Consider the following 20,793-nt stretch of genomic DNA (forward strand, 5'->3'; position numbering starts at 1 on the left):
ACTAGAACTACAACTATAATAACATATTTTTGCCCTAATTTTCAGAGATGACAAACATGGTTGTGCTGGAAATCACAGGTGGTCAAACACTGCACCAAGACAGTCACTTTTTGTATTCGGTACCAACTGTGCCAGCCAACATTACTAAGAATCTCACTGAATTTGATTAAAATTTCTGGTCATGTTCTGTCATTATTCAACTCAGCTATCCAAAAGGGAAGTAGTCCTGCTAATGCCAGTGGAACTACCCAATGGCCAAGACCACGAAGTTTGCTCCTCATTCTAAAATTATTTTGTTAAGTGTGGTTAGGAAAAGGGGAGGAAAGGCAGTACTTTGCTGACATTTTGTTTATTGTTATACAGCTTTGCTGCCAAGGTGCATTGCTTTCAGAGGGTCCCAGGCTGAAGTAATTGCTTTAAAAATAAACGAAGAAAAAAACACATAGCACAGCATTTGTCTGCTTCTCTTAAGCAGAGAAACTGCTCTCCCTCTAGAGCAGCTGTTACCACAGTGTGCTCTGCTCTTCTGGAGTTGTTAAGATATTCTCATAGATGAGAATGGGCAGAAAGAAGGTAAATAAGCATGGACCTTTGCTTCTTCTACATTTAACAGGAGCCTAATGAGCCACACTGCTGGGCTGCAATGACAGAGCTAAGGTCACTGCACACTCAGAGTGCCTCAGCAAAAGTAAAATCACCATCAAGCCTTTAAGAGACAGATTTGAGGATGAGCATAAGGATTTCAAACCCTAATACTTTTAGATGCTGAGGAACATTAAATCTACATCCAAACTAAAATTTTGTGCCTCGTGAATGTCCCAGCTGAAGGTGTAAGAAGGCTGAAAATCTTATGAGTACTTGCATTCTCCTCTGCCAGCCCAGTCTGGGTTTTTTCAATAAATTTCTGGCCAAGTGACAAGTTTCCTGAAAGATGCAAATGGGACTCCAGCCAACAAGAGAAACTATGTGAACAGCTGAAGGCATACAGGTTGGGAAGGGCAAGCAACAACAAATAAACAATCCAAAGAAGATTATAGCTTTTAGGGACAAATGACAAAACAGGAAATGGCAGCTTTGAATCCTCAGCAGTTTTGCTGAAGATGAACTGGATATTCTACTCTGCTGAAACAAAAAATTATCTCATTTCCTTTATTTTCTGCATTCCAGCTCACCTTCACTTCAAAATTGTCCCACTTGCTTTCAATTCCTTTCCCTCTTCCTCATTCGCCTTTTCTTTTCCCATTTTCTCTGTTTAGCCTAAATCCTCCAGGTAAATTCAGATAAACAAGCCTGACACTGCCTTAACAGATAAGCCTATGACATTGATGCATGTCCTGCCACATCCTTACTCTGCACTGGGACCAGAAACCCATCAATGCTCTGGATTCAATTGCAAGTGAATAATGACCATGGATAAGCCACAGTGGGCCCCAATATAACCCTGTCTGGGCCAGAGGAGCAGCTCCTGCTCAGCAGATGTCTGGAGTTTTTTCCCTATTATTCCCAGTAAGATGAACCCATCATTTCTTGCGCTTGGACTGCTCAACCAGCTTTTCTGTGCTCATTCTCATCCTAATTACCAGCATCCTCTCACCCATTTCCCCATGAATGCCACCTCATGAGGTGCCTCAATACAGTGCCCAGGAAATGATCTTTCATTCTTAATCAGCTCTTCTGCAGAAGTAGAAAAATAGTTAGTGAGAATAAATAGCAGTGAGTTCTGAATTAACAGATTAATAAAAAGAAGATAAACCAGATCATGCAATTCCAGGTCTTGTGAAAGTGCTATGGGACACTGAATGATCATGTTTGATTTTGGGGCTCTCTGCAGCAGACCAACACTCCTCAGTGGGTCTCTAGGGCCTGAGGAAGACAACAGGAGTGACATTTGCAGCCACCCTGCAGTCAGACAGTAACACAGCCCACTCTCTCTGTGTCCTGCTGAAGCCTTATCCACATTATCTTTTGAGCTAACTGGATGAGGTGCCCACGTGGAATGGGGGAAAGCATGGAAGAGATGAGTGAGTTTATAAGTTTAGACACATCATATGCTCTTCAGAGCTTTCTTTGTAAAGCATTTTATAATGGATGTGAAAGGGCCACAGGGAAAGGCCACAGGAAAGAGAGCACTGAACTAATGCACCTTATAAAATACTGCAAGGTGAGAGTAGTAGTTTATCATAGCAGTTTTTGCTCTTAAATGCTATTTAAGTTTTCATAGATGAAAGCACTTTCAGAGCTAGAAATAAGATTGCAGAGGACAGAGGGGAAGAGTTGAAGCACCAATGACTATGAATGGTGCATCAAACCATAAACCAATCATTTCACTACAAGAAAACTTCAACTATTATTCATGGAAATGTTGAAGTGAGAAAACTTGTACAGAACAGTAAAGCTACATTATAAGCAACTGTCCCAGGAAACAATTCCAGGAAAAAAAAACCACTTTATAGCTTATTAATTTCCTATTGTTTTCCAGGAATAATAATGGACAGATCCAGCAGCCAGCATAGAAGCATCCAGCTCCAGTGAAATCAGGGTAGCAGTGCAGATTTGCACTCACTGAGCATCAGGCTGTTCACAGGAAGAACAAACAGCTGAGGCTGGACAGGACCTCTGGAGAAGTTTAGTCCAGCCTCCTGCTGTTCTGAAACAGATTCAGGATGTAAGAACTCCTTAGAAAAACTCTGTGGCTGTTACTGAGTCAAGCAAAAGCACCATCTGCAGGTATGGAGCAAGTGGTATACATGTCTGAAGGATCTATTTTTAAAGGGGGTAAAAAAAAAAAAAGTTATATTTGTTCTATTTATTCTTGAATTATCCATCATGACAGCTCAAACCCTTGGGATTGGGCATGGATGAAGAGTAATGACCTCAACTGTAGCACTTTGCACCTCCTGAACTCCACCTGGTGCAACCAGGGAGTCCCCAGCTCTGCACAGCTCCCAGATTCAGATGCTCTCAAATGCCCCCCAGCCTGAGCCTTTCACCAAAAAAGCCCAAAAAACCCCAGGGCAACAGCCTGGCCTAACAGTGCTCTGAAAGTCAGGGTATAACTCAGATTAGGTACCTTGTTCATGAACACAAGCCAGCTGGAGTAAAGTTGAGTTTACAACTAAAGTTGAATTAATCAAGGATTAATTCAATTCTTGCTAGAAATCATGGAGAGTTGGCTGGATTACGCCCACAATGAGATGCAACTAGATAAACTAGAAAAAGAAAGTAGATAAAATGGGGACATTTGGGACATTTAATAGGAGACTGGATGAGTTACAGAAAAACATGCTGTGGGAAGCAATCTTTGCTTGGTCCTTTGGGAGAAACTACATGCACTAATAACAGTCCTTCCCCACTCCTTTATTTTGAAAAGTGTCTGAGTAAAAATGGAATTACCTTACTCGACAGAACTGTTTCCTGTATATGCAGTTTTAACTACCAGCATTAATAATGAGAAAAGGATCCTTATTATTACTTTTTTTACCCCTGCTCACATTGCACCAATACAGTCACTAGTGGCTCAAACGGACTGTCTTCAGATTTGACAACCCTCCACAAAAGACAGATTAATTTTGTTCCCATTGCATTTGCAATGGCAGCTTCTAGGAATAATAAAATCTAGATTCAGGTATAGAGAATCTTTATTAGCATTATTGATTCATGAAGCAACAAGAACACACCTTGTCCTTCACCTCCGAGGTTAACACAGCACAGCTGACAGTTAGAGAATAACATCTATTTACATGGGGTGAATCTGACCAGAAGGTCATTAGGACAACGTCATTTCCACAGTGGGCCTTTTTGAATTTCATGGCTCAGATTTATCTTAAAGAAATCAGAAAATATCATCAGTAAATATGCTGCATATCTGAACAGGAGTAAAAATAGAAAAACAGTCGTAATAGAACATAAATTAGAAGAGATAATAACATATTGCTAATCACTTTAAAGCTGGAATCCCTAATTAAGTAGAGGATTTTCTTAAAACTGATAGTAGCACTCTCAGATATTATTAGGATGACATTTCTGTTTTGAAAAGACACTTTTGGAAAATGAGATCACATCTCAAGTTCATTATCTCAAATCCTGTAATATTACTTGAGCATCTTGGGTAAGAGGGAAGTCCAGTATCTCTCCCCATGTAGTTGTAGATAAAAAGCCCTAAGTTTGGGGGTTTTGTTTCTTTTATTTAAATTTAGGATTTTTGTTTGGTTGGTGTTTTGTTTGTTAGTTTGTTTTTTAATGGCAAAAAAAGCTGTGAAGTCCCTGAGAAGAGGACTTTATATCCATTGTCTTCTACTAGACAGGCATCGTAAACAACTACAAAATGACACCAACACCCAAAAGAGAGCTCAGAGAATAACATAAGCATATTTCTGAGCCTTACACCAATTATGAGTCAGCAAGGCAGCTTGGACAGCATAGAAACCGCACACTCTGAGCCTGTCCTCCTACCCTTTTGTCACATCCCCAGTGAACTGAAATCTTACAGGGCCAGTTGAACTGGATTGCTTTTTTTTTGTTCTCAAAGTGTGTTAGTTGGCAAAAGACAACTCTGAGTTGTACTTCTTATGATCAAGAAGTCCTGCACAGCAGTGCAGAAAGTCTGGTTTTAAGCTTTATAAAAAAAAAAAAAAAAAACATAACAAAAAACAAACCAACCAACCAACAAAAAAAAAAGTGAACTAAAAGCCTTCCAATAACTTGTTGAACCATGTTCCAGTATCTCTGAGAGGCATTACTGAAACTCATTAAACTTCTTTATAGTCTGATGTGTTACAACACATTACAGAGCAATTGTAAATAAATAACTGCTGATTTGACACTGCTTTCAACTGCAGAGCAATTCTGCTTTCCTCAATGTTACAATTAATGTCAGCAGTTAATGCCTTAAGTGGTGGAATCGGAAACTCAGCTACGACAAACACATGCAGTCAGATTTCAACTTAAGGATATACCCAAACGGCAGCACGGCCTTAGTTCAGCTGTCCCTATCTCAGGCTGCAATTACAGTTCTGTTGGTCAGAGCAGCAGGGGGACCATTTGTCATCCTAAGCAAGGCTGGAGTGCTGTGAAATTGGGCACTTTGGAAAAATGCAGCTGTAGCAGAACATATGTATAGGCAAGACCATGAAATGAACTGGCTCCAAGCCAGCACGTAAAGGCAAAAACAAGAGAATGTAAATGAAAAAAAATCATAGAACACTGTACTCAGAAGATGCTTCTATTGATACATCCTGACCAGCCTTAAAGGTCAAGATGACAACAATCTGTCTTCTCTGTGGGACTGCTTAATCAATTTGCAGCTCTTTTTTCTTCACCTGTTAGCAACAGGTTCACATCTTTCAAATAGATCTTCTATTTTTGCTGCTTAATTGGTCTCAGGTTCCCGTGTATCTCTCTGTACAGCTATAACAAACATGGGTGTGTATTTACATTCCTGCACAGACTGTAGTGGATAGAAATGAACTGTTCAGCTCTGTTCTGCAGCTCTACTGTCAGATTATTATGTGGCTGAAGACAGTTTTCTGCTCCTGGAGCTGAAGGAAGAGCTGAGCTGTACTTTAGCACTGCAGTGAATACTGGAATGGGCAGAGGCAGCAGAAGAATGACAGCCATGCAGCCTCAGGAAGCCCTAGTCCTTCCTCTCTTTCCCAAAGCTGATCAGGCCTACATGTCTTCTGTATTTAATGGTGAGAGGAAGAACCAGCACAGGAGGCAGTCTATCTACAAGCATCACAAAGTGAGAATAAAGAACTTTACATATGACATAACTCTCTACCATAGGCCTTTCATCACAGCTGATGAGACAAAGCCTTCTGTGGGCTGCATCAATGCTGTGAATCAAAAGTCCATAAGACCATCACATCCATCACCAGCTTTCCTTCAGCAGTAAGGCTCCTTAGTTGAGTGAATTTCCTTAGCCAAATACAACTTACTACAAATCCTGTCAACTACTGGCTTGAAAAGATGCAAGCATCTCTGTCAGGTAGTGGTGCTTGGGTGGAAACACCACAACTGAGACAGATAAGTTTTTCTCTCAGACTGGTGTAGGATTTTGACCAGGTATTAACACTATGTAAGTAACAGGGATCATCATTTGCCTGCTTTCTTTTCAAATATGGAGCCCTAGGGGTACAGGCATCAGGGGAAATGAAGTCATGAACAAGATCAGACCAAGCCTCATATTCAAAATACAAATCTATGGGGGGCAAACTTCTTTTAAAAATATATGAGAGCCCCTTTCCTCCAACCTCTTCTCTCTACAAATATGCTTCATGCATATGTACACCTCCATAATGGAAGTTTTTCTATGCAGATTATGTTAGGAAATTAATTAACACAAGTTACACATTTATGGCTGTAACACACTTTCTCCCATCTGAAGAGCAGAACAAATGTAAAGGCAAATATTACCCTGATGCACACTTCATTACAAACAGACTGCAGAAACAATCAGCAACAAGCCATCTCCTGCAAAGAAAGGGGACAACTTCCTTCCCCTAATCTCAGTGCTATTTTTCTTCCCTCTGTCAAAGAGCATTTAGCAATGTTGATGTTGTGCCATATATTTTCTCCCACTCACAGGCAACTGGTCAAGGTAAGGTGCATTTGCCCAGAGGTTTAGGTAAAGGAATCTGTATGATGCTGTGAATTCAGAGATACAGAAAACAGATGAGTTTAAAGGAAGCTACCCCTAGCACAGGAAGAAATGCATTTGTCTGAATTTAAATTTCTTTTCTCTTCCACATTGTGAGTAAAAATTTTAGCCATAAAGCTTTGCTTTTAAATGGAATACATAAATGACGCCCAAACAGCTGTCCTACTTAACACTACTATGTAAACATCTGTTCACATTCCTGCATGCAAATGAGAACATCAGCTTGCAAGTCTCTTACACTCAGATTAGTGTTTATCAAGTCCTCACAGAAAACACTGGGGTGGAGGCCAATGACTGTGTGAAGTCAGAGGAAAGGAAATTCTTGAGCTTTTTTAGAAAATTGATCCTTGAAGAAAAGATGGATGATGGAGAATATAAAAAACCTAACTACATGCAAAAAAACCAACATTTTTCAGTGTGTTTGCTTTAATGAAAGATTCCATTCCTATCTCTTCATGGTGGTTTCCTATATTTCATCATATGTATTTCCTATTTTTCATCATATATTTTATCAGCTTGTTTTATAATTGGACTCTGTGTCAAATTTTTATCCCTCTTTATTCAAAACATCCATTAAAAGTTCCAGGGTCCCAGACCTGCTCCTGCTGAGCTAAATGGGATTCTTGACATTGAAGTGAATGGAAACAGGACTGGGAAGGCTGTACGCCTCATTAGATACACGATTCCACAGCACCCTCTAAAATTCTGCTGAACTTTCCTTTTCAAGCAAATAAAGCTGGTAAACTCAGAGGCCATGAAATGTCACTATTACATTTCAGCACTTAAAATACATACCTGATGAATTAGCCATCTTCTTGCCAGGCATCTTGGAAAACTGCAGCCCCTGAGGGATTTCCCCTGGCCGTTACCACTTATTGCAAAGTCAAAGAGAGAAAGCTAAGGTTATTGTTTAGCCTGTGGAATCAAAATATGCTGAGAGGGCATCTTAATCCCCAGACTTAGAGGTTTATTGCATTTCTAATTCACACCTAAGGTCACCATATGTCAAGTGAGTATGCATTCTGCTACCATGGCTACTGCCATCATTTTAACTCTAATGCTAAACAGATCTAGATTGGAACAATACTGACTTGGAAACAGCCTAATTTAGTGCTTATAGCAGAAGAGTAGTCTTCTGATTAACGATGGAAAATAAAATGTTCTGGTTCTACCCCTGCATTTGTCAGATTCTCCAAAATCACACAAGTGATTTAATCACTCTGAACCTTCGTTTCCATATCAGAAAGTCAAAGAACTAAAAGGCCTGAACAACCAGAGTAAACAAAGATAGTACAGCAACAACTGCATCTTCTCCATTGAGAAAGGTTAATAAATGAATCAGTCTTTGATCAAATTTCATTCAGCATTTAAAAACACAGTGTGAGGTTTGAAATCTGTTACTTGCATCCTGACAGCATCGCACCATGGTGGAGATGCTTCCCTTTGCATAATGCATTAATGTGAATTTGACCACACAATTGTCATTCCTTGTCATTTAAGTAGTCTTACAGTTAAGCAGCCATAATTGTCCTTTGGGTGTTATCTTAAATACATTAAAAAAGAAATTGAATGCTTTCACCACATTATAGCTGGGACACTTTTTCAAAGCTAATTTCTATGTCTGTGAATTATTCATAATACACTTCAAACAGGCTCTTCCGGATAAGGTAATTGACCTTGTCTGCATGAAGCACCTACTACCTTGCCTTGGGATAATTTAATCTACGATGTGGTCCATTATTCAAAGGTAATGTCTTTTCATTAGGTTAGGCAATATATTATCACTCAACTAGTCACCTAATTCTGCATTTAGCGTATTCAAGTTTTCACTTTTTTTGTCATAGGTTACACTCATCATAGCAATATCTCACATTTAAGTAGCATGGTGTAGCAGTAAGATGGCATTCTCTTGATAAATGGAAGCAGGACTTTGAGGATTCTAATTTCAAGATTTACTTGTGCATTTTAAACCTCAGCTGGCTTTGTGTTTTCCATGGGTGAAAGCAGCAAAGGGTGTCTATTCAGTAAGAACTAGTGTAAGGTCAAAACACAAGTACAAGTAATGCACCAGGCGGCAGAAGTTATGTAAGTTCACATGCTGTTCAGTGGAAACACTTATGTGCTGATGAAACATATGATAAATCACATGTATGACACATATCTAACACTTGCACAGTTTTATTTTGCTGTGTAGAGAAACCCCCGGTTGGCCTGCCATGAGAGGAAGCAATGCTGGCTGAAGCTCAGGCTGGCTCTGAACCATTGTATCCCTGCTACATATTCCCTTGAAAGATCTTGCTCAGTGGAGACCAAAGTAACTGATTATTTTTTGCATATTGTATGGAATGAAATCTGTGGGAGAAAAAGCTAAACACTTGAGCACCCAGCTCTCTCCTGCGCTCCAGCTACTTTGAACCACTTTAGCAGAATAAAGCAGCTCTGAATCTGTTTTAGTCAGTGACTGACAAAGTCCTCCTGCCTGAGTAAACTCTTGAGTGGCATAGTGATCTGGAGGAGCTCCTGCATCAATCCCACTCCTGGCTCCAGCAAATGGCCAGAGATGGTATTCTAATTTATATTACACCACTCCAGTAACCAGGCTTAAAGATGCCTCTCCATCCCTCTCTACTTCAGTACTGCAGGGTAAACCTCTGTAAGAACAGAGTGCGAGCTTTTTCAAACTATCAGTGCTGAAGTGTTTAGGTGCTGATTGCAAATACTGCATTAACAAGCTATGGATGAACTTGTTAGCTCCTCTAAATATCTCAATTTTTAAAATGTTTCTTTGTTTTTTAGTTTGTTTTATACTAAAGTGGAATTTAATGAAAGATGTAAAAATTAAGGAGTTAATCCACCATCTTACCTGTCTAAATCAGTACAAATATACTGAATCCAATGGATCTGGTCCTGCATATCTTTGAGCTTTGTAATTTTTCAATTGATTCATTCCTTACTGTAGCTTCTCTCAAGCTGCCCATTAATAGAATGTTATGATTCTGTTAGCTATTCAAAGCTTTTTAATCATGTTATATAAACACAGTTCAGTTTCTGAAATGTTTATTCTCATTAGATATTGTTTGAGCGTTCACTTAAAATTACGAAGCACTGCTTTAGAGCAGAAATAAAGGCAAGGACATCAAAGATTTCAAGTTGTTAGAGTGATCATTTACTCTGAAGGTCATTGGCTGAATTCCTATTTGCATGAACATTCAGGAACAATCTGTTCATGCCTTGGAAAATTTCTGCAAAGACAAAAATCTCAGTATCATTGTCCAGAATGATATAAAAAAAGAATCATAAAAATTATCAAAGTGAAACTGAAATTCCAGTAGAACAGGAGTGAAATAGGTGATAATTTTCCATCAGCTAAAACAAACCAGCCAAGGGAAGTGTTGTTCCAAGCAAGATTACCTGCAACTGGCCTGAGTGCTAGATCATATTTCACATCGGTCGAGTGCCTTCCATCTTGTAACCACAGTTGTGCACACTGATGGCTCCTGTCGCTATAATATGGTTATGTTTACCCATTAGTTTCTGCTTTTGTGCCACAACCCAGCAACTGTGATATTACAATTGTTCTAATGGTCTGTTTCACTTTGTTCATTTACCTATTAATTTTGGCAATGGCACATTTCATGGAACATAAATTTCATCCCCTGAAAACATGACAACCTGTAGTGCAATATGGTCAGACAGATTCTGGAGCTTTGTATGGACGTAAAATGAACTGTCCAGGGTGGCATTTTGGAAAGGACATACCTCCCTCTGGAGGCATTGCTTGTATGTAAGGTGATTACTTCAGCACTAACAGGATGTAATTATTCACTCAGTAAAATTCTGCCTCTATTAAGAAGGTACTTCTAATGTTCTGCAGATTGACTAGTGGCCCTAGAATGTCTCACAGAGGTAGTAAACAAAATGCAACACAATCTCTTTTCATGAATCCAGACCATAAGTGTGCACAGGGAAGGAAGTGACCTAGAAAGCTGCCACTGCTTTGAACGCGAACCAAGACCCCAAAGCAGGACCTAAAAAAATGCTCATTGCAGGAGAACCTTTCCCAGTTCAACAGCAGATATTAGAGCTGCAAAACAAGTGGATCAAACTGACTTTGTATTGCCAGAGAAAAAGCCAAAGGGACCTGAAATACAGTCTACTTTAGAAGATAACTTGTCCTAGAATCCCTTCCTCTGCAGTTACCTTAGAATCTAGTCATACAGATTTCTCTCTGAGAAACAGCCCCTAAACTTCTGCCACACCCCAAAGTGTTAGTCTTTGATCAAATTTCATGTGGTTTCATGTAGATAAAATCTGACACCTTGAAATCACAGTGACAAATGGGAGGCAAACAAGTGCTAATGTACAGAAAGCCTTTACCTCAAAGGAGAAAAGAGTAACCAACACTACTTTGGCTTGTACCAGGCCTGACAATATCCATGTGGCCTAAAAAATTAATTACAGCCAAATTAAACTCTTCTTTTTCCTCCTAAAAGGAGGAAAGAAGATTTACACATGTCTACATAAATATAAAAACACATACTTTTCCAAAAAGAGAGAACTCTATCTGTATGAATACATAACTTAATGGACTCTACTGACCATTTGAATAATCAGATTAAGAAAAAGTCAGTATTGAAAACAAACATATAATGAAATTGATGTTACTCTTTTTTCAAAACCATTTTTCAGATCTCTGGTTATTTTTAAAAACAGCCCATTACAGGCTTGGAGTCGTCAGTAAAACAAACCTGTCAGACCTGAACTGGGTTCAGTAATACAGAACTCAGAAAAAGAACAGCCAGGGACTGTTATCTTTTCCTTCCCACCAACAAATGTTACTGTGAACATTTTGATCCCATTGAATAAGACAGTCTGAACAAAACTGATTGCAGTCTACACTGGGAGCACTTTTCATGTGCTATTAGTGTTAATACACTGAGATCACTACATGTTGTAAATTACATGTCACTTTAAAGTTTTTGGAGAAATGGAAGATTTGGATGTGGAACTAAGCATCCTGGATAAACAAAAAGCACACAAAGACAGGGACTGAATCTGGCACAACAGCAATGGTCCAAAAATCTATGAAAGAACAGTGGGTAATTATGAAGTTGAGTTTAGGACAAATGTTTGGTTTGAGCTTTTGTTCCTATCCTGGAACGAGAGAGACATTTATGTATCTAGCATGGTGAGAAAATACTTACATCTGCATCTCATTTTAGGCCAGATTAAGACTTCCTTTTAGCACTAGGACCCATGGAGTGGGTCTCTATTGATTCTAGCAGGCTTTAGATATTAACCACAATCTGGTTTTTTAGAGAAATTAGACATATTGAAACATTCTTCATGAATTTTTCTGCACACCTGTGTCTATTGCTCAAGTAACTCAGCAACCCACTGGCAAATTTCAAGAACATTTGACTGAGAAATATGTTCCTGCAGGTTCCATGCACTGCTTAAGCAGGAAACACTCATTACTGCTAGGAAAGCTTCTCCTAGTACTTAGCCTAAGTGAAGGTTGCAATGAATTTTCATTCCTCTGTGTATATAAAAAAAAAATCATACAGAATCTCAACACTAAACCACAAAACCAAAGGGGAAATAGCAACATTTACTACTCCACCAGTCACAGTACAAAAATCACAGCTTTCCCTCCTTATCTGGCTGAATACAACAAAAATCCCATTATATCCACCTGAATTTACCATTACCTTCTTTGCAGTTTGGTAGGTCCATATAAATTCATGGGATCACATCTTCCTTCTAAATCACCATAACTGTGGTGACACAAAAGCAAATGTCTCTCTAAGGAATGACATGCTCATTCTTCCACTAGTAGCACAAGAGGTCCCTACACAAAGCTCACACTTGGAGTGAAAGACATCAAAGGTGTTCAGCTGAGAGGAAAGAATTGCAAGGTTCTTTTTTGAGGCTAGAAGAACTTGGCCATTGGTTTTAGAGGGATACATTTAAATCCATCTAATGGCCCATTCCAGTTTCAGGCAAAATTGGTGTCAGTTGCAGCCTGATGCCTCAATTTTCTTCTTTGTAAACAAGAAAGTTACCTTTAGAGGAGAACTGCATAGATTAATTGGTTAACCTTTCTAAATGCTAATATTGAAAAAAGACCCAAAACCAAAACTAAAAAACTTTTCTTCTAGGGCTTCTGAGTTCTGCTCTTGAGAGTAAAGGAAGAAGGCTCTTGATGTTGTTTTGAGTCCTAGACAGATCAAGTGCTAATACATGCCTTGGCTAAACCAGTCAGAGTCTTTCTCTTGTCAGAAGGACTTGGAAAAGATTCAGGCTCAAAATGCCTTTTCATTTTTGTTCTCAATCTTTTGGACCAAGCAGATAATGAGAAAGCTTCTCTAAAGAAGGTTTTAAAGGGGTTATTTTCTTTCAGGTCACCACATCTTTCTAACTACTCGTCAAGTCTATTTCAGATCTGCTCTTCTCCAGATCAGTCCAGGTTGGGGGGATGCAAACAATTCTAAATTGCTTTTAGGTTCTTCTTGTGAGTGGAAGAAGTACATGGCTTTTTTTCCCAGTGTCTGGAAACATTTTCTCAAAGTATGCTTTCTTATCCTCTACATTTTGGGGAGTTCTTTTTATAAATGGAAGTAAGAGACACTCAAAAGGAGCTACTTTTATGCTCCTTTTAACACCAGATAACTCATGTAAGAGTATTTAGTTCAGTGTTTTGCTTAGGGAAGATTTTTGTTCCCTTTTTGTCTGAACACCAAGCAATGTCAAATGCCACCTTCACCTGATTCTTGTAGATTCTTTTCTCCTGTCTCTGTGTTCACACTTTCAAACATGAAAATAAATTTTCCACAGGTTACCTTCCAACTGCAATGGGGGTAAAATTCCTGGACTTCAGATTTACAAGTAGTGAATCTGAGCAGTAACCTTGTTATTCAGAGCAAAAACCTGTCTTTTTTTACCATGGAGTTGCATTGTCTTTCCTCCTAGTTACTTATATGATTAAGTTACACTATTGATCTTTTGGTGTATAGCCTCCTAATATCTCTGTTTTCCTGGACAGGTCAAACCAATTCCAACAAAATCTAAGCATAGGGGTTCCATCCCATCTGATTTTCTCCAAGTGCCTTGCTATGCACCTACTTTCTTCCCCAGGTCTAAAACAGGAGTCAAATGAACTAAGAACAACATAAAATTGAGAAATTACAGCCATGAATGCTTTTTTAGCATCAAAAATAACACAAATACCAATGAAAATTATTATTGTCATTTACTATTGCCACTCATGTGGCATCTTGGTGGAAGAGGTTAGATGAGAACTCTTCCACTGCTGCAATTTACATCTTCTGCTCTGCAAAATCAGAAAACATCACTCTCTGCAGTGGCCCAAATTTGACAGACAAATTAGTTTAATGTCAGTAAGACAACCTGAGTCTAATGGAGCCCAAGATGTTTAAAGTAGGACAGCTGAAAGAAGCAGACAAATGGAAGTGTGATGAGAACACGCTCCCTGCTGTGGCTCTAATGAGGGAGAAGGCACACTTTTCTGCTCAGGCAGCAGTCCTGCTTTCTTCCTTGAATGGAGGACAGGTTGCTGTCATAGCTAGTGACCCACTAATATAAAAAACCACGGATTAGCTGTTTGTTTCTAATCACCATTATTTACTTATTGTTAACAATATGCTGAGTCCTGCAAATTAAAAAAAAAAAAAAAAAGAGAGACTATTACTGCTAATTATTAAGGGAATGCTGGCTGAAACAGGTTGAAAGAATTCTGTCCTTTTTCCCTTCTTCAAACTGTATGTACGGATAGTTTATACAACTGGGTCTCTCAAGCCAGAGGTATCATTAAGATATGTTTGGTTCTGGCAAACATGTGTGCCTCACAAAACTATCAATTTCCAAACCCTTATTTGGACTGCAGAATTCCCTGAACTCCATGTTCCAGCATTACTGAGCTATGAGTGCTTACACAATCCCACAGGTTGAACAAAAGGTATCATTGACTTTACTCCAAACCAGAAGTTCTTTGGGATCAAAAGTCCCAAACCAACAGATTGTAGAGGTCAAGTAAACATCTTTCAGCATTAGCTCACACCATCAACTTCCTCATAGAACCACCAATAATTGTGTATGCAATTAATTCCAGAATTCAGGCTCAAAATCTGTTGTCTAGATTTACATTTCATTTACATGTCCTATGTACCTTCATTAATACCCCATGTCAAGCTTCCCATATACTGGAAAAGATAATTTTCACATCAGTAAAAGACAGTAGATCTATTTGGTTTGGAGTGCAAATATGTTTTCTATGTAAACTGTAAAAGATCTCAAATGAAATGAAATTTGATAAAGTAAAATAAAAGTATAATTCCAAAATTGCTCCTCAGACTTACAAAAATAAACTCATTCAATGAAGGGAAAAAACCTGAAACAAACACACAACAAAAAAGCAACAGAAATATCCAGAGACAGCAGAAATATGAAGGATGTGTTGGATAGAAGCAAACAGGAGTTAACCATAGAAGCTCTTTCCTCACTACTCCATCAGTCCTCACTTGAAGAAGTGTTTTTTTAAATTCACCTGACACGTTGTGTCTAAAGCAAATGCAGATAATGGTGCTCCCGTGTTCACTGGAGCCACCCCAGGAGATTCCTGCCCTGCTGGTGTCACTGCAGAATTATGTCAGGCAGCATTAGAAGCCTGCCCTCTCCTGCAGTGGGCTGCAAGGAGGGAACATGCTTTCCTTCCAATGTATGGTTGAGCAAGGATTTATTCCCATGTTTTTCCCATCATTTAGCCTCTTGGCTGCATTTCAATCTCAGAGAAACACAACAGGACTGGATGAGAAGTAACAGCAGCAAGTAGCTGCCATTCCTTGCTTGGCAGCTATAGCACACTGTACCTCCCTGCCAGCCAGGGAGGATAGCAGAGGGAAAGGGGAGTAAAGGGTCAGAAACTGGGATAATGATATTTCCGCTACTCACAGGTGTGTTGCAGGCTCCGTGCCAAGTTACCTCTGCAATGCCACAGGTTTTGTATTCTGCTTAGACCCCCTGCATTTTAATCAGCTGCACACAAAAACCAACATAGCATCTTTAAAAATGGCCTCTAAATCTCTCCCTACAAATAAGGGGGGTGCATTGCATTACTATGGTGAACTCTGTTCCAAAGTCTCCAAATATAGCACAAGTTGTCAAAAATTGTGCTTGTGAGAAGCAGTCACTGCCACTTTTGGGGGGAGAGACAAGGTATGGTGATGGAAACACAGATGGAAAGTCAATCATTCTCAAAAAAGGGATCCTATTTACCCAAGAAAAATTGCAGCACACAACCCACACCTGCCACCTATCCACCACTCCCTCAACACAAGCCACTTTTTGAGGGCAGACTGCCCTGTTCTTTGCTATTTTGTGCAATGAAAAATAGTCTCCTGGTAATGCAATAACAATTTAAAGTTATTTTGCACAAGAACAAATAGTCCCCTGGTAGTGCATTAACAATTGCAAGCACTGGAATGATAAACTGGAAATTACATTTAAAAGGCATAAAATAGTAGTGAGCAAAACCCCATTGGTAAATGATTGCTTGTTATAGGTCATTTTATATCACCTCCTCATACATCTATGTAAAATACTCCAACTGAACCTAGGCTTCAGACTCTTTTCTTCAAAAAGATTTACTCTAAAGTGGTGAAATCTTGGTGCAAACCACATCTCAAAAAACTGTGGGCACTTCAGGTGAAAAATACTAGAGTTAGTGAAAGTCCTAGATGAGTAACTAAAAGCACTGTAAAAGCTCTGGATGGGCACAAAATTGTGTTCCACTGCATCCTGAAGTACAAGAACTCAGTGCAGTGAGAAAAACAGTAGTTAAAAACATGAAAAAAATGTAGTTCTGTAAAACAGCAAGTGGGGAACTCCTGGAACTTGCTTTTCTGGAAGGCCGCAGGGCAGGCAGCCTAATGAAGTTCAAAAAGTGATTAGACAAGTTTATGAACAACAGATCCATAGTGGATAATAAAAGGGATTGGCAATAACATAAACACTAATGCCCTTATCTGAGCAGCTGTGGGTGATGGGGACACATTGAGGGACTTGCTAAAGACATCAGCTTGTGTGCTCACCTTGAGCTGCATCTTTCCAGCAGGCATTGCTGAAGGTGGGCCCTTGCAGGACATTTCTTAGCACCTTTTGGTCTCACATCACTGGCCTCACCTGGAGCTAAGGAGGGAGCCTGCTCAGACAAAACTCTAGTAACATACAAGGCACAGATAAAGAAAAAGAAAAGTTGACCTACCTCAGCTACAGAATGAAGTCTAAACTAAGAAATTATTATGTGTTCTCTCCTGTGAGGCAGAACTACATCTCTCCCTCCAACAGAGAGTTACAAAATGCAGTGATTAGTGATTCACCAGTGAGGGCAACCAGCTGCCTGGCATAAAGGGGTCAGACTGTGGGACAGACCTGGTGCAGCTTGGCACTGAAATATGGGACTAGCTGGGAACCAAAGAGGAGGAGAGGAGCTGGAAACCTGGGTGCAAGTCATATAATAGTGAGACTTGACAGACCATAAGTTCAGGGAAGAGCTGTGTAGTTTAGGATGGAAGTAGTTTAGGATCAATGTTTGAAATTAAAGCTTAAGGTGACATAGTATAGGAATTCTACTGGAAAGAGAAAAATAAGGAAGAAGTCAGGAAAACCCCACCACCTACAGACATTTCTATTTCTTTGATTTTTCTGTTGGACTGATCTCTTCTCAGTCCCTGCCTACACAAATGTGCTTTGAACTTGACAGACTGTCAGCCAAGTATTGTAAAGCAAGCTATGCTGCCACTGATAGAGCCATCACTGTGCTAAGTCCTTGATAAGGTGGATGTGAGGAAGCTTCCCAAGTGACAAGCATTTGAGTCCACCCACTGCTTCTAGAAAACTCAGCAAATTCAGTCAAGAGCTGGGGGGCTGTGTAATTAATGTTTTCATACCTTTAAACATCTTGTGTGTTAGCAGCTTAATTAAACACACATCTGCTCACATGTGGCTGTCCTTGTACACGTGCTCCTTCCTTAGGTATTGCCTGAGATGCTCCATAAAGAAAGGAAGTCAAAGCCCTGGGGGGGGGACTACATTTCTTTTCATATTTTCAGAATACAGAAAACACATTTAGAGGCAGCTCAAGCTTCCTGCCCACCCCACTCCTCTCCTGTTTGCCTGACCTGGTCTTACTTGTAAGGTTAAGTCTGTAATCTTTCTCTAAGAGTGGATTACTTCCCTAATTAATGCCCACTATGAGATTTGCTCTGATTATGTTAGTGTTTCTCCAATAGGCCTGGGAAAGTCACAGGAGACTTGAGATTTCTGGTCATACAAGTTTCCTTTGCCATCTCCTTAAGAAAGCCAGCTATGCCTTGATGAACAGACATCTATTGCAGCATTCACAAACATCTTGAAAATCTGTCTGATGGCAGAGACGTACAAAACTACAGTTTAGGGCAATTTAATTTTTGCTTTCAAAGACACGCTTGCAGCTAAGCTGTGGTATGACAGGGAGAACCAATAAGGCTGTTCCAGACAGCAGGAGGTGGAGATGAGTAAACTCCTCTGCCAACTGCCAGATTGCATGTCTGACACATTGCAGATGTAAATCCAAGAAACTCGAGGGGGATACCATGCTCAGTCACACCCGCTGAGGATGTGCCTGCGTCTTCAGGGCAGGAGGGATCAGCAAAAGAAGAAAGAGAAATTCCTTGATATAAACTGGAACAATTTAAGCAAGCCAGAAGCCTCCCTGGGCTTCTCTCTGAGGCAGCCCAGAATGCCTTGCCTGTCCCATTTGCCCCATGTCAAAGCTGTGAAAGCCAAAATTGCTGTGTAACAACATACATCTTTGCACTGTGATGCAAAAGGAAAGGGAAATGTTATTATTGCTTCTCTGTGAAACATGATAGTATTTAGATCCTGAAGACAAGGATTTGGTGTGTTGGTGCTACCAGCTGTCATATCCTAATCATGAGTTCCATGCCCTTGTGGGAAGGAAAAAAAAAAAAAAAAAGAGCAAAGCCAAGAATGAGAGTACACTCAGAAATGGACTGGATTTCTTTGGAAATTCTTTGGACTGGATTACCCCTTTGGAAGAGGAACTTTTATAACTTTGTCAAGATTAGATATACCTCTGGGAGATGCCCTTCCATCAGGCATTCACCACTGGGCTCAGTCCAGAGATAATATTGAGTGGAGGCATTCAGCAAACTGGATCAGGACAGGTAACATTTCCTGCTGGCCTACAGATGCAGTATTGTCATTAATACATGGGCACTGCATATTGAATTCTGCAGTCAGATCTGAAGTGTTGCACACTAACAGCAATCACACATTAAGATACTCCGACAACACAGAGAGAACACGGTGCTTCAGGCTAGGTCAAACAAAGAAACAAAACCCAAGAGTTTTGATCTTTGTTCTGTTTCTCTGGCCCCAAATCTGGCAAACACAACACAGGTGAGAACCTTTTGCAGCAGGTCCAGCAAAATACCCTGAGGTCACTCACACTTGTAGGTCATCTTCAAGTTTAGAAGTGGAAATTCCTTAAGTTTTAGAACTCTTCAAGACACCTATAGTGTTCAGCACTTCATGGTCTCTAGTAATACAACAACACTTCACTACAAAATTAATATAAATTAATAGAGATTGGGGAAAATAATGATTTTCTACAAAAATACTTAATACTCAGTTAAGAACAAATTACACTTGTCATTTCAAGAACTGAAATGTTACTTTTAAGCATGGTTCCCATCTTGCCAAATTTAAAGCCTTAAACTATGGAGAAAGCTCAGGATGAAAAAAGGAAAATTTGAAAGTGTAATTAAAAAGCATACTAAAAGAAGAAAAAATGAGGGAAAAAATGATGGCATCTACCACATGCAAAGCACTAGATTGCAATTTTTTTTTTTTTTTTATTTTTCAGCTGGAACTGCAGAAAAGACTAAATGAGTTGTTCAATTCTTGTGTGGTCAGCTGTCAGGACCACAGTGGCACTGCACCAGCTGTGAGAGCACAAGCCAGGCTGCTGGACACCATCCCACATTCTTTCCCCTTGAGGAATCAGCCACAGCTTTGCTCCTGGACAAGCAGAGGATGAGCTGCCTGTCAGGAGCCCTCTAAGCCAGTCTGCCTGTTGTTCGATAGCTTTAGCCCTGAAGATGCACACTCTACACACTGTCAATTTACACAAGATTATCTTTACCTTTTTTTTCCCCAAAAGTTTTGGTTCTCAGAATGTGCCTCCAGCTTTAGAGAGGTCCCATATACGAGAGGCATCTCAAAACCCACTCATAGTGCACATTCCTGCATACACATGACCAAGTGCCTCACAGAAATGAGCAAAAAACAAACACATGCAGACCTGCTCTAATATTGTTGCATTCATCCTTGAAACAACATTCTGAAAATAGCCTCTGTGGGGTTTTATCTTTTAGCCATATCAAGTGTGTTGTGGGATACAGAAGCCAGCAACACTGAAAGCACATGTAAGACATCAAATCCACATCTTTATGAGCAGTTATGCCCACAATTTGTTTTCCCTTTGTGCTCCACCCTGGATGCTGATATTAACATTTCATTCTTTAAAAAAAAGATTAGCAATACAAGCAATTCTTGGCTGGTAAATCTGATGATAACAAAAGACATAATTCACAGCTTTTAAAAATAAACTGACTGTAAGGCATCTGATTACTGGATCCATAAAAATTCAGTGTTAGAGTAACTTTGCTAGAACCAGGAGGGTTCTGACACATCTCATTAGGCAATATGTTTTTAAGACAATAGGAATTCCTACTGCAAACTCCACTTACGCCTTTCCATGGTCTTTTCTCTAAACTACAAACAAATTTAAGAGCTGCTAATGATTAAATAATCACCAGGACAACACAGTCATTACAAGCAACAGAGGAGATTTGAAGTCATTCAGAAGTCTGCCCTTATTGTCATTCATCTCTCCAGCTAAGCAAACATAAAATCCTGACATCAAGACAGAGTTGAATGGAAGCCAGACATCCTGAGTAGCCACTGGAAATTTGGTGCTGCAGAGAAACACAAACTGATGCTTCCTTTTTTCTGTTACATTAAAACAAGTGAAAAAATATATTCCCTCTATT

General features: G+C 39.6%; 1 protein-coding gene across 2 annotated transcripts in view; it reads right to left on the reverse strand.

Moving 5' to 3' along the window:
* The window catches only part of CNTNAP5 (contactin associated protein family member 5), a 267,969-nt gene that overhangs the window by 62,969 nt on the left and 184,207 nt on the right, over window positions 1–20,793 (reverse strand). The gene's annotated exons all lie outside the window — the stretch shown is intronic.

The sequence above is a fragment of the Zonotrichia leucophrys genome, chromosome 7 (genome assembly GCF_028769735.1).
Source record: "Zonotrichia leucophrys gambelii isolate GWCS_2022_RI chromosome 7, RI_Zleu_2.0, whole genome shotgun sequence".
In the NCBI taxonomy this organism is placed as follows: Eukaryota; Metazoa; Chordata; class Aves; order Passeriformes; family Passerellidae; genus Zonotrichia; species Zonotrichia leucophrys.